The sequence below is a fragment of the Drosophila navojoa genome, chromosome 4 (genome assembly GCF_054131105.1).
Source record: "Drosophila navojoa isolate 15081-1374.11 chromosome 4, UAZ_NAV_1.0, whole genome shotgun sequence".
Lineage (NCBI taxonomy): Eukaryota > Metazoa > Arthropoda > Insecta > Diptera > Drosophilidae > Drosophila > Drosophila navojoa.
In genome coordinates, this window is record NC_142892.1 from 25471340 (window position 1) to 25496739 (window position 25400).

General features: G+C 44.8%; 2 long non-coding RNA genes across 2 annotated transcripts in view; both read left to right on the forward strand.

Moving 5' to 3' along the window:
- LOC149091553 (uncharacterized) overlaps positions 1 to 25400 on the forward strand; it is a 193199-nt gene that overhangs the window by 79828 nt on the left and 87971 nt on the right. The gene's annotated exons all lie outside the window — the stretch shown is intronic.
- LOC149091554 (uncharacterized) overlaps positions 1 to 25400 on the forward strand; it is a 105556-nt gene that overhangs the window by 57420 nt on the left and 22736 nt on the right. The window lies entirely within an intron of this gene.

Genomic DNA, 25400 nt, shown 5'->3' on the forward strand with positions numbered 1-25400 from the left:
TATAAATAAATAAGAAAAAAAAAGAGAGAAAAAAATAAATAAATAAGAAAAAAAAGAACAAAGGGAGAAGAAGAGAGAGAAAAAAAAGGAGAAAAAATAAGAAAAAAAAGAAAGAAGAGAATAAGGAGAAAAAAAAGGGGAAAAAAAATAATAAATAAAAAAAAAAAAAGGAAAAAAAAAAAGAAAAGAGAGAAAAGAAGAGCTGAACGACTGGATATCGTTAGTATAAGTAATCAAAGACACAGAGCATCCAGGCATCAAGGATGGAAGGAGCGGCATCCCAGAGCTCGGGACTGAACGTCGGATGGGTTTACCAGCGCTGCAAAGAAGAATTGATAGCGGTTGCACGAGATCTCGGCCTTGACGACGAGGGCCGCGTGGAGGATTTAAGAAAGAGGTTGTCGTCCTACATACAGGGCGGTAGCTATTCGGAGGAAGTCAGAGGGTGACTGACCGAATGGGAGGCACGATTCTCTTCGGGAGGCGCGATGTCAAGCATGGGCAGCCGCGCATACCAGAAGTCAGAGCCCGATCTGCGAAAGATCCAGGAGAGTGGTTCTATTTCGACGGCGCCGCTGAGGCTTAGCGTACCGACGGCGAGCGGCATGGCTGGGACCCGGAGAGACGAAAAGTCGAAGGCGTCCGGCAATGGAGGCGAGATGAGTGTTGAGCGTCGGACTCCAGCGCTCTCACCGCCACCAGAGAGGCATCCGCCTTGGAATATCGCCGAGCAAGTCAGGAAGTGGGGAATGAAGTACGACGGTCGGTCGGATTCCCTCGGCTTCATCGAAATCTTGGAGGAACGAGCCATAACTTATGGAATCGAGCTGGACAGGATGCCGAGGGCGCTGAGCGAGGTGTTGGTAGACAAGGCGGCCAAGTGGTTCCTGACCAGTGGGCTAAGAGATGTGCCCTGGTTGGAATTCAAGAAAGAGTTCTTGGATTTCTTCTTACCTCCCCAATACCTCGAGCGTCTGGAGGACCAGATCCGGGCGCGCCGGCAGCGGGAAGGCGAACCCTTCAAGGACTACTTGATTGAGCTACGTCTATTGATGCGTCAGGCTGGATATAGCCCGGCCCAAGAATTGAATAGGGAACGAGAACGCATCCCCGGAATACAGACTATACGTACGGAGGCACGATTTCTCATCTCTAACACAGCTGACCCAGATGGCCGCGGAGTTCGAGAACGTGAGGAGTCAACATAGAGAGCAAGGAAGGAAGGCTACGGTGGAGACCATCTGGCCCAAGCCAGTGGAGGTGCGGCAGAACAATCCCTTTCGCGCAAAGACAGCTGATCCCCGATATAGAGGACAAGCCGAGGGGCAGAGGGAGACGCCTGCGACGAGACCTTCGACGGAGGCAACTAGCCGGATGATGGCCCAGGACGCTGGACCTAGGCCAAGCCGAGTTTGTTATCGATGTGCACAACCCGGACATTTCGCGCGGGAGTGTCGTAACGCACAGGTGGCGTTTTGTCGACACTGTGGTCAGCGAGGCCGGACTACGAGGGAGTGCTGCGAACGAGACAGCTCGGGAAACGGCCAGGGGCGCCCTCCAAGAGAGCGGAGTGGCGCCAATTGAACATGGAAGATGAGGAGAGGAGCCCACTCCGAGTGAAAGAGTGGAAGATCGTCGCGTCGGTGATGGTCGGGGGTCAAAGGATGACCGCCACGATTGACACCGGGGCCACGCGTAGTTTTGTCAGTGAGGGCTGCGCGCGCCGACGGACGATAGGAGGCGAGCGTTGTCAGGTTGAGTCGCGGATCAGGCTGGCCGATGGATCAGCGCTGGACGTGACGGAGATGGTGAGGACAGATGTGAGCCTGGCAGGGAAAACGGCGGAAGTAAATTTACTAATAATGCCGACCATGCTGGACCATGTCATCCTCGGCATGGACTTCCTATGCGCCATCGGCACTACGGTGCGTTGCGGCAACGCGGAGCTTGAGATGAGGATAGGGGACGACGTGGGAGAAGGAGCATCGCCGTCAAGTGAACAACGAGTGGAGAAAGGCAACAGCAGTTTTGGAAAGCAACGCCCTCTCGTTGAGGGAGTGAAGGAGTTGGGCTCGGAGGCGTTGCACGAGGCCGCAACGCCAAAAGAGGGCCTAAAGTCGGTAGTCGGTAGTGTCGACGATCGGCGTCCAGCAAGCGTCGAGCCAAGGCACACCGCCCGACGAGGACGGAGATAAGAGGAAAAGAATGGAAAAGGGAACGCCGGAGGAGAGGCTTAGAGGAAGTCTCCCAGCGACAAGGAGAGATAAAAAGGAAAGAAGCGAGATGATGGAGGACAAAAGGGGAGCTGGGCCTCCCGTGAGAGCTGTGAAGCAGAGCGAGGATTTGAGGAGCGAACCCGAGGAGCGGTCGCCGGAGTTTAAATCAGTCGAGTTGGAGAAGGAAGGTGAGCCCGAGGGCGGCCCACTGACAAGAGAAGCAGCAGAGAGCGAATACGGAGGACATGAACGATCCGCGCCCAATAGCAAGGAGTGGCCGGACGAGTTAGAGAAAGGATTGCAAGAATTCCTCGAGGCAGAGTTGGCATTGTTCGAGGACCTCAGAGGCGTGACGCACATCGCTGAGCATAGCATCCGGATGAAGGACGACAAGCCTTTGAAGCAAAGGTACTACCCTAAAAATCCGGCTATGCAAAAGGTGATCGACGAACAGGTGGACGAGCTGCTTCAAGCTGGAGCGATTGAACCGTCGAAGAGCCCACACAGCGCACCCATAGTCTTGGTCAAGAAAGAGACTGGGGATTGGCGCATGTGCGTAGATTATCGACAGCTCAACGCTCACTCAGTCCCGGATGCGTACCCTGTTCCGCGGATTCTTCACATTTTGGAGAAGTTACGACACGCACGATTCATATCCACGCTGGATCTAAAAAGGGGTTACTGGCAGATCCCGATGGCGGCGGATAGCAGGGAGTACACGGCGTTCACCGTGCCAGGCAGAGGATTGTTCCAATGGCGAGTGATGCCATTCGGTTTGCATTCGGCGGGGGCGACATTACAGAGGGCATTGGATACGGTCATCGGGCCCGACATGGACCCTCACGCGTTTGCGTATCTAGACGACATAGTGGTCATCGGAGCGACGAAGGAGCAACACGTGGCCAACCTGAAGGAAGTTTTCCGGCGGTTGCGAAAGGCCAATCTCAGGCTCAACAGAAAGAAATGTAGCTTCTTTCGGGAGAAGTTGGCGTACCTTGGCCACGTGATAAGCGGAGAGGGGATTTGTACTGATCCCGCGAAGGTCGAGGCGATCCAGAGCCTCCCATCACCTTCGAATCTCAAGGAGCTGCGGCAGTGCCTAGGAATGGCATCGTGGTATCGACGCTTTGTACCAAACTTCGCGTCACTGGTACAACCGATGACGAAGCTGCTGAAGAAGGGCCAGAAGTGGATCTGGAGCGAGGAGCAGGAGGAGGCGTTGCAGAAACTCAAGGAGAGTTTGACAACCGCGCCTATTCTGGCCTGTCCCGACTTCTCGGCCAAATTCGTGCTGCAGACCGACGCCAGCGACTACGGCCTCGGCGCAGTGCTGACGCAAGAAGTCGAGGGGCAGGAGCGAGTGATAGCATATGCCAGTCGGAAGTTACTGAAGGCGGAGCTAAACTACTCGGCCACAGAGAAGGAGTGCCTCGCGATCGTCTGGGCGATCCGAAAGATGCGATGCTACCTGGAAGGCTACAGATTCGACGTGGTTACGGATCACCTAGCGCTGAAGTGGCTCAACTCCATAGAAAGTCCCACGGGCAGGATCGCTCGGTGGGCGCTAGAGTTGCAGCAATACCAGTTCGACATACGTTATCGTCGAGGAAGCTTAAACGTAGTGGCAGACGCATTGTCCCGACAGCCCATAGACAGTTGCGAGCAGGCCGTGGAAGAAAATCGCCCTTGCGGGTGGATCAAAAGGATGCGTGAAAGGATCGCGAAGGAGCCCGAGAAGTTCCAGGATTATGTGGAGGAGAGCGGGCAGTTATATCGGAATTTAGGCCATCGGATAGACGAGGAGGATTTCATCCCGTGGAAGCTCTGCGTCCCTAGCAGTTTGAGGGGCAGAGTGATGAAAGAGTGTCACGACGCTCCCACGGCCGGACATCAAGGTGTGAGGAAAACGGCAGCACGACTTGCACAAAGGTATTATTGGCCGGGCATGTTTCGAGACGCCGCCAAGTACGTGAGGTGTTGCGAAACGTGCCAAAGATTCAAATGCGTGCAACAAAAGCCGGCCGGGCATATGCTCACCAGGCAGGTGGCGGAGCCAATGGCGGTCTTGTGCGCAGACTTCGTGGGACCTTTGCCTCGTTCCAAGCGTGGGAACACAATGTTGTTGGTGTTCCACGACGCTTTCGCTAAATGGGTGGAGCTGGTACCGTTGAGGAGAGCTACTACCGCCCTACTATAACTGGCGTTCCGGGAACGTATACTCGGCAGGTTTGGAGTACCCAGGACCTTCGTTTGCGACAACGGTGTACAATTTGCAAGTAGAAGTTTCAAGGCGTTCATGGAATCCCTGGGGGTGACACTCCAATACACAGCGCCTTATTCACCACAGGAGAACCCGACGGAGAGAACGAATCGCACGGTGAAGACTATGATAGCCCAATATATCGAAGGCCACCAGACCTCGTGGGACGAGCTGTTGCCGGAGATAACGCTGGCGGTCAATTCGAGCGTGGCCGACTCCACGGGCTTCACTCCATCGTTTCTGATGCTAGGGCGGGAACCACGCCTACCCGCCGCTTTGTACGATGAAGTCACTCCCGGTTCGGCGACTAGAGAGACCCAGCCCGCGGCCAAGGGAGTTAAAATGATGGAAATTTTTGATATAGTGCGTAGTAACTTGCAGCGAGCATCAAAGGATCAAGGCAGGCACTACAACTTGAGACGGCGTGACTGGAGACCAGCGTTGGGTTCGAACGCGGCGGAAGGATTCGCGGCGAAACTGGCGCTCAAATTCGACGGCCCCTACAAGGTCGTTAAATTCCTGTCCCCCAACGTGGTGCGCCTGACGAAGGAGGGCGAACGCAAGAGGAGGGTGGCCAACATTGCGCAGTTGAAGCCATTCCATCAAGAAGATGAAGAAAGCGACACGATCCCGGAAACCGAGACCGGGGAAGCGGGGAACGAGGAGCAAACCCCGCTGTCCGCGGCGAAGACAACCAAAGGCCTTGACAGATCTACACATCTCGCCAACCACTAACTACCCCGTAGAGCCCCTTACTAATGCTAACACTAACGCAGTAGTTAGAGGGCCATTTCGGTCATTAACACGAACAAAAATACAGAAGACTAAAGAATCTGAACTTGCAGGAAAGTAGCAGTATGGAGGATGTTATTGAAATTAGCAGTGACGACGAAGGCTCGGTCCGAGTCGAGGACGCGAGCAGCGACAGTACGGAGCCGTTCTCCAGAGAAGAGGCGCGGAGTCGGCAGAGGGACCCGAGACTCGGTCGGGAGTACTACCGTTGCCGAGAGGAGCGCGCGCCACCCCGGCGTGTACACACGGTCCTCCGCTCGACGGTGAACGTGGCAACCAGGATGGACGGCCTTATACAACTTGTGCAGGCCAGGTACACAACGGTGTACATCCAGGTGCCTAGGGGGGGCACCACGCCACCACTCGTGGAGGAGCCGCCATCTCCGCCCCGCCCACCGGGCAGCCCGAAGTCGGACGCACAGAGATGTGCGGAAGACGGAGCCCCGTCGAGGTGGGCGACTCCGACGCCGTGGACGGCAAGCGAGGACGAAGAAGTTCCGATGGCAGACATGGACGACAGATCTCCGTCACGGGGGTGGGAAGGCGGCAGGGAACATGGTCTCTCCGTCGATGACCTCGCCCCGGAGACCGCGGCGCGGGATGGAGTGGAGGAAGGGCACAGTGATGTGTCAAGAAGTTCCGGCGAAGAGTTCCAGGCCGAGGATGCGAGCCCCGAGGAAGGCGGCATTGCAAGCCCCATTCCCCGAGGGCTAGACGATGGATCCCCGTTACGGGGGTGGGACGGCGGCAGGGAGTGCTACCCCTCTGTCGGTGATCCCACCCCGGAGACCACGGCGCGGGATGGAGCAGAAGTAGAGCAGTTGAGCGCGTCGAGGAGTTCCGATGAGGAGTTCCAGGTGGAAGACGCGAACCCTGAGGAGAATGCTACCGCAGACCATACTCCCCAACGCCGGACTGGCGCCGACGTTGAGAGGGACCAGCAGCCGGAATCCGTCAGGATCTCAATGCGATATACGCCGGGCACGGTGGAAAACCGGCGCTTGTCGCGTTCGGCGCTGGACTGCGACAGATCACTGCCAGGCGTCCAGGCGTAAGCGTCGTCGGCGACGACGAAGGGGACGACCAGTGCCCGCGCGCCAACCGGACCCCCGCCGTTCAAGGGAAACCAACGGATGGCGCCGAGGGTCCGTCCGCACATCGGCAGAGCAGAAAGTGGAGACGGTTTGGGAGCGGCCAAGAACGCGACGAGCGTGGAGATGAGTCGATGGAGGCTCGCTCGAGCGAGGAGAGGCGCCTATTGGCAGATATGGCCGAGCTGTTGGACGGATGGGAGGTGAGCATCGAGGACGCGCTGGGCGCAGAGGAAGTGGAGGCGAAGAGGATGTTACCGCTGATCCCCGTCAACTGGAGGATACGCCCTGCTGACACCGAGCTGAGCGCGGAGGTGATCCAGCTCCTGAGGCGGGAGGTGGAGACGCGAAGGCGGCAGCACAGGAGGACCCGCTTCCGGGTCGTGGCGGGGGAACGTGACGGTCGCTTTGTCGAAGTAAGGGGGGGTGTAAGGCGGCCTTTTTGCCCACCTTACATGTTGAGTTATAGTTGTTAAGTTCATATGAGATTTGTAGCAAGTAGGTTAATGAATTGAATCGAAGTAAATCATAGTCGTTGAGTTTTGTAGCAAGTAGGTTAATGAATTGAATAGAAGTAAATCATAGTCGTTGAGTTTTGTAGCAAGTAAGTTAATGAATTGAATTGAAATGAGTTATAGTCGTTAAGTTTATATTATATTTGTAGCGACTAAGTTGATGAATTGAATTGAATTGTATTTGGTTGATTTTTATAGTTGTTAAATTTGTTATAGTTGTAGTTGTTAAATTGTTATAATTAAGTTGGGTTGGGTTGATTTTTGTAGCCGTTAAGTTAATATCTTATAGTTGTGGTATATTTTTGGTAGATAATAAGTTAGATAGTAAGCAGGCTAAGCGTTAGTTTGTAAGATAATTAAGTAGATATAGGTGCCATAGCTATTAACTCTAGACAGTAAGCAAAATTCAAATTAGTGGGCGGGCACGCGATCAGCGATGCAACCGTGCGGCTTGAAAGCTCGCGACTGTGGATTGCATTGCTGGTCGCGTGGTGAAATCTAGAGAGCGGGAGGAGAAGCTTGAAAGCTGCACACAGACTTCAGTGAGTTTTCAGCTCTCGGTTTGAGCGGTCGAAAAATAAAAAGATAAAGGAAAAGGAAATCAAAGAGAACTGATAGGTGCAGGGTAGAAGGTATAAGGTAATATTGGAAATAAAAATAAGAAAAGTATATAGTAACAGTTGCGCACTTATTTGTAGTTAGTATGCTAACAATAATTCACTAGCAATTATAACAATACTAACAGGTAGTTATAACGAGGTCCAACCCCGTTCGCCAGACGGTTAAAACTCTGGCATGCAAAAACCGCGTGGTCTGGAGCGAACGCCGGCGACAACGCTGGGCGTTCCTCGATCCGCGGTCTACCAATCATAGTAGCCCTACTAATACCCCGCAATACGCCTTTGCAACCACGATCCCAGCGATCTTGAGTGCGCTTGATCGCGCCACTCGATCGCTGCAGCCTTCCCACGTGCGAACGTGTAGGCGTGGTCGGCGAGTTCAGGCTGCGTGGCCGTTTGATACGGAATAACTCCCCCTCCCTCTCCTATTTCTCTAACCACGTAAAGTCCCGTATCTACTTACAAATTTCTTGTGAGTTATGACCCTGGGCAGACTGAGACTCTGACCCCGGCTGGAAAACAAATGTAACCTTACAATACTCATTCACAGTCCGTATACATGTTTACAAAGGGGCATTTATTCTTATTTCAAATTTAATTTGGCTTTAAAAAAATGTAATACCACTAACCAGAGAGCACATAGACCGCACACGTAGTGTAAAGTGTTTTGCACACTTATTTTCGAGGGTAATCTCCCAGTCAACTTCGTATTTGCTCGGCTCATCACTTTTAGGGGTCGGACTACAAAAATATGCGAGAGCTCAATCATTTCGCTTTATGCGCTCGACCGAGATGGTCGATGGTTGAACAAAAGATCCTTCTGCGCTCATTGTTTCCCTTGCTCTCTCTCTCTCTCTCTCGATGCTCTCTGCTCTCTCAAATGTGTATATGTGTGTATGCATGTGAGCACAAGCAGCAGCTCTGAGCTGCCAGCTCACGAAAATTGAAATTTCTTCGCAGCAAGAACCCATGCCTTCCCTTCTGTGTGAAGAGTATACCGAACTTATCAAACCGTTTGCCAAGCTCGTACAAAATTTGTATATGTGTTTTCGATTTTATTTGTGGAAAGGGTATGAAAGCGTTGGTGCTCATAGTGAAAATGCTTTCGCGACGAGCGCGCACGCGCACACTCTCCCTTGCTACATGTACTATGAGCATTTGTGTGCCTGTGTGCGAAGCTCTTGCTGCCAGTAGCAATTTTAAATCCCAGCATTTGCATTTGGTCGATCTTGTGAAGTGCTCACATACATACATACGTACATATGTATGTACATATATACATTTGATTGTGTGTACGCATGGGCTGCGATGCTTACAATTATGGGAGATCACTTATAGAAGCATTTCTATGCCTATGTGATTTCATATGTGCGTGTGTGTATGGGCATGTGTGCTTGGGAGATTAACACTGGCGTGTGCCTGCCTCAACTTAGAATGATGTGAACGATTTTGGGCTTTTGTAGCTTTATTGACTAGCTAAAGCGACAAGTGCATGTGTGTAGTATATTGACTGGCGAGTAACTCGGAGCTGCTTGTGCTCACATGCCTACACACATATACACATTTGAGAGAGCAAAGAGCATCGAGAGAGAGAGAGAGCAAGGGAAACATTGAGCGTAGAGAGATCCTTTGTTCAACCATCGACCATCTCGGTCGAGCGCATAAAGCGAAATGATTGTGCTCTCGCATATTTTTGTAGTCCGACCCCTAAAAGTGATGAGCCGAGCAAATACGAAGTTGACTGGGAGATTACCCTCGAAAATAAGTGTGCAAAACACTTTACACTACGTGTCCGGTCTATGTGCTCTCTGGTTAGTGGTAATACAAAACAATTATGCTTTTTGATTATATTGTAGCTTTTGGTAATTTTTATCGAGTAATCGATAATTATTATATTGATCGTGCACCTTTTGAGTACAAATGTATGGTAATTTTCGTTAATAGCTTTCGGTCACACCTATTGCAGATTCTTAAGCGTTTGCTTACATTACAAAAGCGCGCTTTTTAGCATTCTAAGAATTGCGATTGATTTTTGGATTTTCTAGCTGTTATTGTAATTTTGTCAGATGACACTCTGTTATTAGCTTGTTGTATTTTAGCTACCAGATTATCAAGCAAAACGATAGCGTGGGTGATAGAGGCGTCGCAAGTTATGTTACTGCGGCGGAGGTTCAAAGCCCCTTCAATGTTGTGTTTTTTTTTTTTTTCATACATATTTCGTTTTTTATAAAATAGATACTTATTTTATTCTTTTTTCTTCATGACAAATTTTATGCGTATGTATGTACGCATTTATGCATGTATATGTATGTACATAAGTCTCCACGCATATGTAGCATCAAGCATACCAGCGTTTCTTATGCACGCGCTCATTTGTAGGTGTGTATGTATGTACACATAAATGCATACTCTAGCGTTGAAATGAGACTGATTTGTTTTTGCTTTGTTCTTGAATTTACCATCCGCTACTCTCATAACAAGAATTTTATTTTTGGATTTAATTTTAATTACAATTGTTGACAGTAGGTGGTGGCGCTGTAAGCAAAGGCTCCGGTTCAATTTATTTTTGTTCTTTTGACAAACATGACTTGGGTGCGAGTTCAAATCCCGCGGAAAACTCTTTTTTGTAAATTGCAAATTTTGTTATTTTAGCTTCTTTTATATTTTTTAAATATTTAAATTTTATTTTTATATTTTATAAAAATGTTTCCTTCCGTGTTATCAATGCCTATTAAGCCTATTTGTATATACATGTACATACATAGATAGCTCAAGGATATACATGTCGCAATTTGATACTACAAATGCCGATTGCCACCTCATTTTTGGCCAGTTCTTAGAAAGAGCTAACGGTAACGTGAAATATGCGAAATTTGTGCGAAATTTGAATGCTTACGCTCAAAAAATGTTAAAAAAACAGGGTATTTTTCGATATGCCACGCCCCCATAGAGGCGTGACAATTAATTTTGAGGCATCGATAGAGGAGGTTACCAGTAACTCAACTATCCAAATTTGAAGCTTCTAGCTCTTAAACTGTAGGAGATATAAAGTTTTGCGGTTTGTCACGGCCCCTTTGGGCGGACATATATCCACTATAGCTTGTTGGACTTGGGAGGTCAACTCGCGTATATATACCAAATTTCAAAACTCTAGCATCAATAGTGCCCAAAATATAGCCAAATTTGAAAAATCACTATATCTTCAGGTCCGATTTGCCACGCCCCTAGTAGGCGTAGAAATAAAATTTTTTTTCATCAGTCATTATAGAATTATAGCATTAGCTCACGTGCGAAATTTCAACGTTCTGGTTTTAGAACTTTAGGAGATACAGTTTTATCTGATTTGCCACGCCCCCAATGGGCGTAGATATATCCACCATAGCTTTTTGAACTTGGGGTGTCAACGCGGATCTACATACCAAATTTCAACTTTCTAGCTCTTCAACTGACATGATTTCTGGTATATCGGAAAATGCATTTTCCGATTTGCCACGCCCCTAGTGGGCGGATCGGGAAAATTTTAACACTTTATAAATCGGAGTTATACACGAGTATGTGTTCCAAATTTCAAGTCTCTAGCTTCAATAGCGGCGAAATGAACTGCGTTCATACGGACAGACGGACGGACGGACAGACGGACGGACAGCAAGACGGACATTGCACAAATCCAATATACTAATTCACTTCGTGAATGAGTATAAAAAGACAATAGACGACAAATACCCCATTCCCAATATAGCCTCTATTTTATCCAACTTAGGCACAGCAAAGTATTTTACAACACTAGATTTGAAGTCCGGATTCCACCAGATTTTACTTGCTGAAAAAGACAGAGAAAAAACAGCCTTTTCTGTAGTAAGCGGAAAGTATGAGTTTTGCAGGCTCCCTTTTGGCTTGAAAAATGCACCCAGTATTTTCCAGAGAGCCATTGACGATGTGCTCAGAGAGCAAATTGGAAAATCTTATGTTTATGTAGATAACGTAATAATTTTCTGAAAACATGGAAAACCATGTCAAGCATATCGCCTGGGTCTTAGATAAACTATACGAAGCCAACATGAGAAATTCGCCGGAAAAGTCGCACTTTTTCAAAGAAAGTGTAGAATACCTAGGTTTCGTAGTCTCAAGTAATGGTATAAAAACATGTCCAAAAAAAGTTGTAGCGATTCATAATTACGCGTCTATAGCAAAACCTATAAGTGACGAGAGTCAACACGCGGCATTCGAGAAGCTGAAGGAGGGTTTTGCATGTAATGTTGCTTTACCCTGACTACAAGAAAGCGTTTGATTTAACAACGGACGCTTCATCCTTTGGTCTTGGGGCAGTTCTGTCACAAGGTGGAAAGCCAATCACCATGATATCAAGGACATTAAAGGATAGAGAACTAACCTTTGCAACAAACGAGAGATAACTACTTGCAATAGTCTGGGCCTTGAAAAACCTCCGAAATTATCTGTATGGGGTAAAAAATTAAAATATCTTTACGGACCATCAGCCTCTGACGTTTGCAGTATCTGACCGAAATCCAAACGCAAAAATCAGGCGTTGGAAAGCTTTTATAGATGAATATAACGCAAACATCTATTACAAGCCAGGGAAAGAAAATTTCGTCGCGGACGCACTATCACGGCATAATATTCATGCTTTAGAGGAAGATGTACAGTCAGATAGAGCCACAATGCACAGCGAAATATCACTCACATACACCATAGACACAACAGACAAACCAATTAACTGTTTCCGAAATCAAATTATAATAGAAGAAAATAAAGTAGCCTCTGATCGTACAGTCATCCTATTTGGCGAAAAAATCCGACATACAATTCACTTCAACAGAGACTCGAAGATTCTCGTCATTCATCCAGGGCGGTAATTATTCGGTAGAAATCAAAGGGCGACTGGCCGAATGGGAGGCACGTTTCTCTTCGGGAGGCGCGGCGTCGAGTATGGGCGGCCGCGCGTACCAGAAATCAGAGCTCGATTTGCAGAAGATCCAGGAGAGTGGGTCCATTTCGACGGCGCCGCTGAGGCTCAGCGTGCCGACGGCGAGCAGCGTGGCTGGGAGCCGGAGGGACGAGAGGTCGAGGGAATCCGGCAGTGGTGGCGAAATGGGGATTGAGCGTCAGGCTCCAGCGCTCTCGTTGCCGCCGGAGAGGCACCCACCATGGAATATCGCCCAGCAAGTGAGAAAGTGGGGAATAAAATACGACGGTCGGTCGGATCCCCTCGGTATCATCGAAATCCTGGAGGAGCGAGCCATAACTTATGGGATCGAACTGGACAGGATGCCGAGGGCGCTGAGCGAGGTGTTGGTAGACAAGGCGGCTAAGTGGTGCCTAACTAGTGGGCTAAGAGACGTGCCCTGGAGGAGAGCCCTTACCGCTCTGCTGCAACTGGCGTTCTGGGAACGTATACTCAGCAGATTTGGAGTGCCCAGGACATTCGTTTGCGACAACGGCAATTTGCTGATGTTAGAGCGGGAACTACGCCTACCCGCCGCTTTGTACGATGAAGGCACTCCCGGTTCGTCGACTAGAGAGACCCAGCCCGAGGCCAAAGAGGTTAAAATGAGAGAGATTTTCGACAGTAACTTGCAGCGAGCATCAAAAGATCAAGGCAGGCACTACAACTTAAGACGGCGTGACTGGAGACAAACGTTGGGTTCGGCGGTAGTTAGAGGGCCGTTTCGGTCGGAAACGCCACCACTCGTGGAGGAGCCGTCGTCTCCTCCCCGCCCACCGGGCAGCCCGGAATCGTATACACAGAGATGTGCGGACGACAGATCCTCGTCGGGATGGGCGACTCCGACACCATGGACGGCGAGCGAGGAGGAAGAAACCCCGGCTGGAGAGATCGACGTCATCCCCGTCACGGGGGCGGGACGGCGGCAGGGAGCGTAGTCCCTCCGTCGACAACCCCGCCCCGGAGACCGCGGCGCGGGATGGATTGGGAGAGGAACACTTGGACGTGTCGGGGAGGCGCGGTGGAACGGTTCGGTTCATGAGGAGAATGGCACCACAAACCCCATTCCCCGACGCCGAACTAGCGTCGACGTCGAGAAGGACCGACAGCCGGAATCCGTCAGGATTACGCTGCGATATACGCCGGGCACGGTCGAAAACCGACGTCTATAGCGTGCGTCTCAATCCAGCGTAGAGCGCCCGACGGGTTACGCTCAAGCAGCCGAGCGTAGGCGTCGCCGGCGACGACGACGAGGACGACCGGTGTCCGAACGCAAATCGGATTCCCGCACCCCCGCCAGTCAAGGGAAAGCGACAGATGGTGCCGAAGGTTCGTCCACGCATCGGCAGCGCCGGGAGAGGAGTACGTCCAGGAGCAGCCAAGCGCGCAGCGAACGCCGAGATGAGTCGACGTAGACTCGTTCGAGCGAGGAGAGGCGCCTGTTGGCAGACATGGCCGAGTTGCTGGACGGGTGGGAGGTAAACCTCGAGGAGGCGCTCGACGAAGAGGACGCGGAGTCGAGGAGGATGTTGCCGCTGATCCCTATCGGCTGGAGAGTACACCCTGCCGGTACCGAGCTGGGTGCGGAGGTGAACCAGCTGCTGAGGCGGGAGGTGGTGACGCGAGGACGGCGGCACAGGAGGACCCGCTTCCGGGACGCGGCGGGGGAACAGGCCTATACGGTGACCGTTAATTCATCGGGGGGCGTGGTAATTTCCCTGTCGAATTAAGGGGGGTTGTAAGGTGGAATTTTCTTGCCCACCTTACATGTTTGTAGCCAATAAGTAGACATTGACATGAAATGGATTTTTGTAGTGAATTTTGATTTTTGTAATGCTGATGTTGTATTTCGATGCTTTGATTGAGGGCGGGAGATGCCATCGATAAAAGTGAACTGAAATTAGGTGTCGTATTTACTTTCGTTAGTCTTCTTTTTTCTTTTGAATTTCGATTTCTAATGTGTGGTTTGTCGTCCTCTATTAGTTTCTTGAATGGTGTCGATGTTTTAGTTTTAACTAGAGGAGCGTGTTTGTAGTCTGTGTCTATTCCGAAGTCGATTCGGTTTTTGTTGAGATTTTGGATTTGATTTATCTTGTTTGCTTGTGTGTCATATTCAGGTATACCTGAGTATATAAATATGTCTGCTGGGGTTCTGTTCGTTGTCAAGTGTTTTGTCTAATGGTTATAAATGTATAGAATGGTTTCGAATTTCGTCTGTTTGTTTTCTATGTCGGACTCTGTATTAATAATTCTAAGTTTTTCGTTAATTGTTCGGTGAAATCTTTCTATGTCGGAAGTACCGGTTTTGCTAGTAGTGATATTGATTCTTACTTTTTCAGATTGTAACCAAGCTTGGAGAGCTGCGCATATAAATGTTGAATCTTTGTTTGCTTTGATTTCCATGTCATTGAAAATTTTTATTATTGCTCTTTTAGTTTCGAGCCAATCACGACTGTTTACTTCTACTAAGTTTCCGTATTTCGAATATATGTCAATGCAAGATAAGAATTCTTGTTGTCGATTAAGTAAAAGTCCAGACGTATTTGTCTCTGGAATTGTATACTTCTGGAGTGATTTCAAAAGTTAGTTTTGGGTTTCTGTTTTCGGCTTTAGATAGATTGCAAATTTCGCATTCGTTAATGATATATTGTATTAGATTTTGGTGGTCTGGAAAGTAATATTTTTCTCTGAACCAGTTGGTGCCCGTTTTTGTAATACCGGGGTGGAGTAATTTTTTATGATTTGAAAGAATTGTTTCTTTAAATTCTGCAAAAGTGAGGATATCTTGTAATTTTGTTGAAGTTTTTAAAGTTTTCGTTTTACTATCGGCATTTATAATTTCAGCATAAGCTTTTTGGAATATTGGGAAATCTGAGAGGTGAGAGGCATTATTCTTTAAGCAAAGGTATTCTTTAATTATGAATGTTATTTTTTTATTTTTGTTTTATGGAAATAATGTATTTTGTCGATTTTGTCTTCGTTACCTTTTATGAATTCAATTTGTCTATTATAAAGGTTAAAAGGTCTTTCTGAAATAAGTATTAAATTTTGATTGTTTATGAATGGTTGCTCGGGAAATGCTAATTTCTTCTCCTAAAAGATTTTCTTCTATTTTGATTCTAGAGAGGGCATCTGCTACGTGGTTTTCTTTTCCTGGTAGATATTTAATAGTATAGTCGTATTCATTTAATTTAATCTTCCATCTTTGTAATTTCATGTTTGGTTCTTTAATATTGTGAGGATTTGGAATTTTCGACCGAAGAGATATGGTCTGAAATATTTGGTAGCCCATACGATGGCTAATAGTTATTTTTCTATTGCTGAATAATTAAGTTCGTGAAGATTAAGTCTTCTAAAAGGTTATTCATACACCTTTGGAAGGTTGCAGGGGTGTTTTTTAACCCGAAAGCCATGCGAGTGAATTCATAATGCCCTTGCTTTGTTGAGAATGCAGTTTTTGCGATTGATTGAGGGTCCAATTGAATTTGATGGAAGCCCTTAGTTATATCGATAGTGGTAAAATATTGGCATTTGCCAAGTTTATCTAGGATTTCATCCGTGATGGGTATTGGGTATTTATCATCTATTGTGACTTCATAAAGTCCACGATAGTCAATGACTAAACGATATTTTTTTTCTTTGGAAGCGTCCTCTTTTTTAGATAAAGTCCACGATAGTCAATGACTAAACGATATTTTTTTTCTTTGGAAGCGTCCTCTTTTTTAGATACGATCCATATGGGTGAGTAATAGGGTGAATTCGATTTTCTAATGATTCCCTGTTCTAACATATCGTTAATTTGCTTGTTGACTTCTTGGTCAAGAATTTGAGGGTGTTTATAAAGGTATTTATAGATGGGGTCCTCATGTTTAGTTATTATTTTATGTTTGATTGTACTAGCAAAGGTCAAATTTTCACCTTTTCTGTACTGGATGTCACTATAGTCGTGAATTATTTTTTCTAAATTTATTTGTTTCTTCTGGATTTAGATGATCCAGTCTGTATTCGTTTTTTCTTCAATATTATTATTTACTTCGTACGCAAATAAGTCGTACTCGAATTCTGTTGGAGGGTAAGTGGTTCCATTGGAAATTTCTTTATCATATTTGAATTTGAAAGTGTAGTTTCCTATGGTTATGTTATCTTCTGCATAATTAATGATGGCTTTGGATGCCGAAATAATAGTATATCGTAACAGTCTAAGAAATTGTGACAATAAAATTTTTGTATAGTGGGGCAGAGTTTGCTGCTTGCGAATGAGACGCTTTAATTGAGATCTATTATACCTTTAATGGTTTGGACTTTTAGATGTTCTTTAGTTTCTGGGATATTGAAAAAGTTTTTATTAATAAGGTTTATGAAAGAACCTGTGTCTATTATGCATTTAAGGGGTGTATTATTTAAGATGAGTCTGATGTAGGAGTTTGTTCGATTGGTGTTATCGGTCTGGTTTGATCCGAGGCAGATTGATGAAAATTTTCTGACCAATCCAGTTTAGTATGTCCGCTGTTGCTTTCTCTAGCTCGTTTAGTTGGTTGGTTAGGGAAAGGACTTTGAGTTTGAGTGGTCTGTTGATAGTTTAGAGGATTTTGTTGCGCTTCGTAATTTAATTTGTTACGGAACTCAGTATAAAGTTGTTGGTTAGTAGGATTATTCTGTCCTGCTGAAGTGGATTGATAGTTATTTTGCTTGTATTTCGTTTGGTTTTGGGTTGGTTTATAATTTGTTTGAGTTTGGTTTTGCTTAGAATAATTTTGGGAATCAGTTGACTTCGAAGAATACTTGGGTTTGTCTGCGAAACTATTTTCATATAAGCCTTCTATTTGGGCTACTTGTTTTAAAGATCGAAGACTAGTCCAACCTGCGGCTTGTGTGAGTTGGGACACTCGTTGTGCTGCTTCAGTTAGTAGCATCTCGATGGTTCCATACATTAAGCTATGCTGGCGGACGTCCTTTGTTGGATATAGATGCATTATGTAGTCGATGCGTCTGATGAAAGCACTTAATCCATTGGTGTCACCGTCGAATGTAAATGATTGAGAGTTTTTTAAATAGTTAGCTCACTATTAGGTTACACACAGTTGGCACGAAATTGTAAGTGGGTTTATGTTCTTTTGATTATTTCTCTTAATTGGATCAATCATTTGAACAGTTTTTGGTTTAATTCACTTTTAACTTGCACACAGTTGGCATTTAATTGTGAATGAATTGTTCGTTCACTCGATTATTTCACTTAGTTGGATTAATCGTTTATAGTTGAACAAGTTGTTAATTTTTATTTTAGTATAACACTTATGACCTTTTGGGATAGAGAGATATGTTAGTCCCGGACACAAATGTTATGTAGACGTTAATTTCCACTACGCAGAACTTCTAAATAGTCCAGCGGTTCTGTAACTAGAAGTCTGGTTGCACACGCGAGAGGTCACGTAGTACTTAAGCGGATTAGTAATGATGATCTTAATTATTCACCAAACCAATCCTATTGGCTGCGCCAATAATAAGACCGACGTTATAGTTTAAATAAAAAAAAATTTATTTCTTAAATAAAACTTATAACGGAGTACAATTATTCATACGCGATGTAAGAGTGGTCTTAGAGCTGAATTGAAACTGAACTGCTGATTGAAAATTTTTTTATCTTATATAGCTAGAAATGTATATCGATGGTGGCGTGAGTTTGGTGAAGTGAGTGGCCTGATCGCTGCCAAATATGCTGAATATGCAGTTCCCACGAGAAAGGGTTCGATGCGTTGGAGTGCGACTTGTTTATATGAGTGGATGATCGGATGATTGTTTCTAAGCGGACGCTTGGGCGATTTGTTTCTAAGTGGACGCTTGGGCGATTTGTTTTTGAGTAGTTGCCAGGGCGATCGTGGCTTTGGTGTTGTGTTTAAGTGTGGGTGAGTGCTATATATGTATACATACTGTTCAGGCATGAACATATGAATATACGAAGATCGTATACCTGCCTCCGACGCACTCAACGACTAGCAGGTAGTGCGCTGTGCAAAGATAAGGGTCACATGTACTGACTGTATAAATAGACACATGAAGACCCACCCTTACAACCCCAGAGTCAGATTACGAAGGAGACGAGCGCTGAGCCTTACAAACTCTGCGATAGGATAAGAATAGCTAATAGACCAACGCGGAGTCTTACACACTCAGCGATAAGATAAGAATATGTAATAGCCCAATCCTGAGCCTTACACATTCAGCAATAGATACATTAGATTTAAGGGTTGAAATTATACATGAGTCTGGGTATATAAACCCAGGCTCAGAATAATAAAGATCAATACGAAACTAAACACCATCATAGTCAAGTGTATTAGTTAATGGTCCTTCGAGCCGGATGAAGTATTTTAATACTTCGATGCAGTCCACAAGGAAAAGTGTTTGTGTTTAGTACAAAGTGATGTTCTAAATAATTGTAGATTTGTGCATTGGCTTACCAACCCAAGCTGTGAGTCGAGGCACAGCAACATCAACCTAGTGATCGAAACAAATAAACTTCCAACGGGAAAAGCCAATGGATCTACAATAAACAAACAACTGTGTCGTCAACAATCAATATTTAAAGAGAAATATTTGATGGCATAATGGCAGAAATCAGGACCAAAGTTACCGATCACGCCATAAACACAGACCAGCTTTATAGCTGAGAAACGAGACCGGAAACATCAAAGCATGAGATGTTTTTATTCGGTTGGTCAAGCCCATTGGTGAAGTTGTTTAACCTTTTGGACAAACGAGTTCAAAGAGTATGGCTGCACATTGAAGAAGTGCAGGCCAACATTGAGCTCAGCAACCAGGAGAATGCTCTAGACAGCAAAGTAACGCTAGAGTTCTTCTGGAATAAAGTCCAGTCAACGCTTACCGATTTGGAGGTTAAACATGATAAGCGTGTCCATGAAACCGATGGCATGAACGCACTGGAAGTCAAAGTGTACACAGTGTCTAAAAGGCTGGAAAGAAAAATAAGTGCACTGCAAAACATAAAAGAAGACACTCCGAAGCGACAGAGACCAACACTTCCTTACTTTAATGGAAATCCTAAGGCGTGGCCGACGTTCTTCGAGCAGTTCACCAAAATAATCCACAACAGAAAGGATATCAGCGACAAAACGAAACTGCTATACTTGCAAATGTATTTCAAAGGAGAAGATGTACAAATGATAAGCAATTTCGCAATGGGAGTGGGTAACTACTAGTTAGCGTGGGACTGTTTATGCAGACGCTACAGACGTTATTTTCCAGTGGACAAGGAACTGCTGAAGAATGATGATGAAGGCAGTATCCGAAATTGCGTGAGCACCTCCGATAACAGTGACGAGGTCACAGCTGATGAGATGCTACCATCTCAGGCAGCTTTGGATGCAATTGTGTTCAAAAAGTGGGATTTCAACCCGCCGGCAAGCCCACACTGCTTTGGATGCAATTGTGTTCAAAAAGTGGGATTTCAATCCGCCGGCAAGCCCACACATAGGAAGAAATATAACTGAATCTACAGAACAAGAAAATAAAGTTCAGGTAGTAGCAACAAAAACAAAGCTGGGTGAAGACAAGAGACCAATAAAGAAGATTTGGACTCCACCAACTCCGATATTGGATTCGGAGGGCATAGAAGATGAGGACGAGAATGGAATTTCTGCCACAACTTCGGCATCGACGTTGAGTATCGCTGAAGATACATCAACAGATATCCAATTGGAATTGGACCAATAGATGATATTTCCACAGTTGGCCGCAAGTAGCAGCAACACTTTAAAGGAAACAACCATAACCACAACAAGCGAATCAATGGCTGTTCTAAAGCATCAGGATCAAACGAAGGACATCTACCATTTGGCTTGGGCAACAATAAAACGATCGACAACTTCCTCAACAGATGCAATCAGCTATACTAATGCAACAAATAATGACACGTATAAGCCGCGGAAGTTCTTCAAAGAGGCTCGACTTCACTTGGCATGGGAGCCGCCACCTTAGCAAAAATCCAAGGTACTCGTGGCACACTCGGTTTATCTGGATGTCACACTTTCTGGGCCCCGTAGAATGTTCAGGCACGAACATAAAGATTGGATTGGTGATCATTTCGTCAAGAATATTAACAATTATCAAATTTGTAGTTGTCCTGTATATTTCCACAGACAGCGATTCCGGAAGTCACACACTTAGCCCCCCGCAGAATGTTCAGGCATGAACATATGAATATACGAAGATCGTATACCTGCCTCCGACGCACTCAACGACTAGCAGGTAGTGCGCTGCGCAAAGATAAAGGTCACATGTACTGACAGAGTCAGATTACGAAGGAGACGCGCGCTGAGCCTTACAAACTCTGCGATAGGATAAGAATAGCTAATAGACCAACGCGGAGTCTTACACACTCAGCAATAAGATAAGAATATGTAATAGCTTAGCAATAGATACATTAGATTTAAGGGTTGAAATAATGCATGAGTCTGGGTATATAAACCCAGGCTCAGAATAATAAAGATCAATACGAAACTATACACCATCATAGTCAAGTGTATTCGTTCACATACACTAATTGCATTCTCAATCCTACAGATAATTTGCACACATTGAGGAAACGATCCACCGAGGCACCACATACACACCATACTCTTAAGCTATCGAAATAAATCGTCAAAATAAGTGTTTGCTACTTATATAACATATAAATAAGAAAATATTTCAAATATTAGTATAAGAAATCACATTTGTACACTATACACACAATTTAATCTCCTAAAATTCATGTCGACAAAGTTAAAAAACTAATTCCAAATACTAGAAGCAGGGCAAAGATTAGTACTAGTCTGACGGACATTAGAGAAACTTGGACAGTTGCTAGGACATAAAACATTACACCTATGACTTCTAACTCTAGCTCTCCCCCACCTAACCAAATGATGGCTAGTCAAGCCGATATAATGAATACTTTAAAGATTCCAGATGCTATCCGTTTTCTGCCTTCTTATGATAGAAACGCCAAAACACTTAGCGAATTTATAACCAACGTTGAAGAAATCCTTCTACTCATTAGAGGTACCGATCAAAAACCTTATGGTCAAATCCTCCTTAGAGCCATTAGGAATAAAATTGAGGGAAAGGCCAACGAAGCACTTATAGAAGGAGCTAGCCTCAACTGGGACGAAATCAAGGAGGCACTCTTACTGCATTGCGAACCAGAAAGAAAAGGCCTTTCGCACAACGTGCAAACAGAATCTCAATTACACAATTGTAGTGAACAGCCAAATTTTCAGGCAAAAGCTTCCAAGAGTAATCAGGATACTTAATAAACAGAAACTTAGGATCACCATTTCCATGTGTCGAACTACCATTTATACCCAACCAACCTTTAAAGTTTCTTATCGATACGGGAGCAACCTCCTCCTTTATCAACCCAAATTTAATTAAACACACAAAGACAATACAACTACAAAAGCCTGTGTATATTAAGACAGCATTAAAAACAGACACATTACACACCAAGACAAACCTACCTCTCTTCAATGAATTTTCCGACCATACTCCATACTCACTGCTATTGTTTGCTTTTCACGACTATTTCGATGGTCTCATTGGAATTGACATTCTTCAACAACTTGAAGCGGTTGTCAATATTCCACAAAAATTACTAATTACGAATATAGCAAACATAAATATCTAATTAGAAAACAAAATTCACCCAACCCTCTATACTATAGAGCAAGAATCCAAAATGATAATACCAATACATGTAGATTTGAAAGAGGGCAGTTTCTACTTCAGAAGACCTATTCATATCAGACGGGCTTTATTCTGCAAAGAATAATATCAGATTAATGGAAATAAATAACTTTTCTAATCAAGAGCAAAAGATCTGTCTGGAATCTCATCTGAAAACATCCAAGTACGAACAATTAAACTTCCTCGAAGTACATACAGTAGTTGAGACCAAAAATAGTGACTTCTAACTAGTGATGGCAAAAAAAAATCATTGTTCGATTATTTAATCATATGATTTGTTTTAGGTGCTTTAAAGATTAATTGCAATTAATCGCGGAAAAATGAAAAAATCGATAAATCAAATGATTTTTTGAATGCGCCTAATTTATTTTTTATGAACTCCTTTTAGAAGCACAAATAACAACAACAGTAAAGAATATAAATGCTTAAATGCTGAGTTAAGAAATAGTAGTTGTGAGAGATGCTCTGTATGTAGCCTGTTCCTTTTTTCGGTTAGTGCTTATTAAAAAACAATACCGACAACCTATAACATATAGCTTAGGGTATACAGTACGCATCTCTTCCCAGGCGTTGACGACATCACGTTTCAATTCAAAAAGAGGAGCATTTAAAAATAAACTGAGCTCGTCCTGAATTTGAAAATGGTTACCGTCTTTCTTACTGGTTTTGTGGGCCAGCGCCTTGTGGTGGGTCCATAAATCGAACTCAGCTTCGCTAGTAGATGAGCCGACTGCTTCCTAAACTTTCATTTATATCTGAAAACTCCGCCATTTCTTGTCGTATGCGGTTCATAACTGAAGCCAAACACTAACCAGAGAACACATAGACTAGACAACTAGTGGAAAGCTTTTTGCACGCTTTTTCTGTGACTTTAGCGCCCCAGACTGCTTTGAATTCGCTCAGCGAATTACTTTTAGGCTCGAGCAACGAAAATATATGGAAGCACAATCATTTCGCTTCACGCGCTCGACAGAGATGGTCAAATGCTGAACAAAAGATCCTTCTATGCTCAATGTTTCCCTTGCTCTCTCTCTCTCTCTCGATGCTCTATGCTCTCTCAAATGTGTATATGTGTGTATGCATGTGAGCACAAGCAGCAACTAACGAAAATTGAAATTTCTTCGTAGCAAGAACCCATGCCTTCCCTTCTGTGTAAACCAAAAATCGTACGCACAATTTTAAGTTGAGGTAGGCACACGCCAACGTTCATGTCCCATGCATACATACATAAACATACACATACGCACATATAAAGGCACAAAGGCAGTCAAATGCTTCTACAATGATCACCCCATTAATCGTGCCATCACTACTCCTAACCCAACATCCAAGCAGACCATCTAAATAACGAAGAACTTCAAGAAGAAGAGGGTAAATCCCTAACCTTTACAAGCGTAGTTAAGCACAAAATCAGGACAACTGATCAGATTCCAATGCATTCAAAGCCATTCCGTTATAGTCCGAAAGAAAAGAAAGAGTTAAATGCCCAAATTCAACAGCTTCTTGACCAAAATATAATCAGACATAGTTATTCACATGGGAGCGCCCCGACATTTCTCGTAGCTAAAAAGAAAGATAAGTCGAAAAATGGAGATTGGTTATCGATTATCGAAAGCTAAACGAGAAAACTATCAAAGATAAATACCCTATGCCCAATATTAACGACATCCTAGATCGAATAGGCAAGGCGAAATACTTAACAGCCTTAGATCTAGCCAGCCGATACCATCAAATCGAGATGCATCCGAAAGACATGGACAAGACAGCTTTCTCCACAACGGACGGACATTACGAATTTCTTAGAATGCCCTTCGGCCTAACTAATGCTCCCCCCACTTTCCAACGAGTAATGGATAATATCCTAACCGATTTAAATGGAAAGTGTTGCCTAATATATCTAGATGATATAATCATATTTTTATCCTCACTCCAAGAACACATGCTGCACTTACATACAGTTTTTACCAGATTAAACGACGCAAACTTAAAACTGCAGCCTAATAAGTCCGATTTCCCAAGAAAAGAAATAGAATACTTAGGTCACATAATAACAGAAAAAGGGATTAAACCAAATCCCAAAGAGATTGAAGCGATAAAAGCTTTCCCAATCCCAAATAAAATCTTTTTTAGGTTTGATGGGCTATTACCGCAAGTTTATTAAAGATTTTGCCAATATTACGAAACCATTAACCCCACAATTAAAAGGAAAATCCTCAGTAAAACTCAATAACGAATTTATCAATGCTTTCGAAATATGCAAAGCACTCCTTTGCAATACTACTCAATACTACAATATCCATACTTCAACAAACCATTCACCCTCATTACTGTCGCAAGTAATGTAGCGATTGGTGCCGTGCTATCACAAAGTTCCAACAATACCGAAAAGCCAATTTTAAAGATCTGTTTGAAAGGCGTTTAGTTCTTGTAAATAGTCGTGTTGGTTGTCGAAAGTTGTGATTTTGTTGAATAGATTGAGTTCTACCTTGTCATAAGGCGTATATTTAGTTTCAGAATGTATAGCGTTATTATACGTGATGAAGGTTTCGGTTAGAATCTCATCGTGGTCGCAATGTAGTTTTAGTTCTTTCTTATTATACCCTGAACCCATTGAAAAAGGGAAATCAGGGTATAATGGTTTTGTTAAAATGTGTGAGGCGGCTCGCCGATCACCGCCTCGTAAGATTAGTCGATAAGATTGGCAGAGAATCGTAAGAGTTACACGTGAGTGGCGGTTCCCCATTTTAGTTTCCCACCTCTTTCCCTAATACCGACCATAACACATAATCATCCCACCCTCCTGGTGCCTCACATTTCAAATAAATTTTCTCGTGAGTATACCCTGGGTAGACTGAGTCTATCCCAGCTGAAAATTTACTACTTTACAAGTGGCGCCCGGGCAGGGACACAGGGCGGTGCGCTGTGTGTCTAATGACCGACAGTTAGAGGTCGAAAATTGCAAAATTTTAACATATAACATAAGTGTATATATATATGGATATATATATGGGCTAATTGTGCGACTTTAGGCGCGAGAATAAATGCGTGTACATATATAAATGAGAAAAAGTGTATATATATGAGAGCGAGCGCATAGTTGCATGCAAGTATGAGAATACGCATGTGCGCGGGGACAAGGGCACGCATATAGGCGAGCAGAAGTATATAAAGGAATGTAAGTAATAGCGCAAATATATAT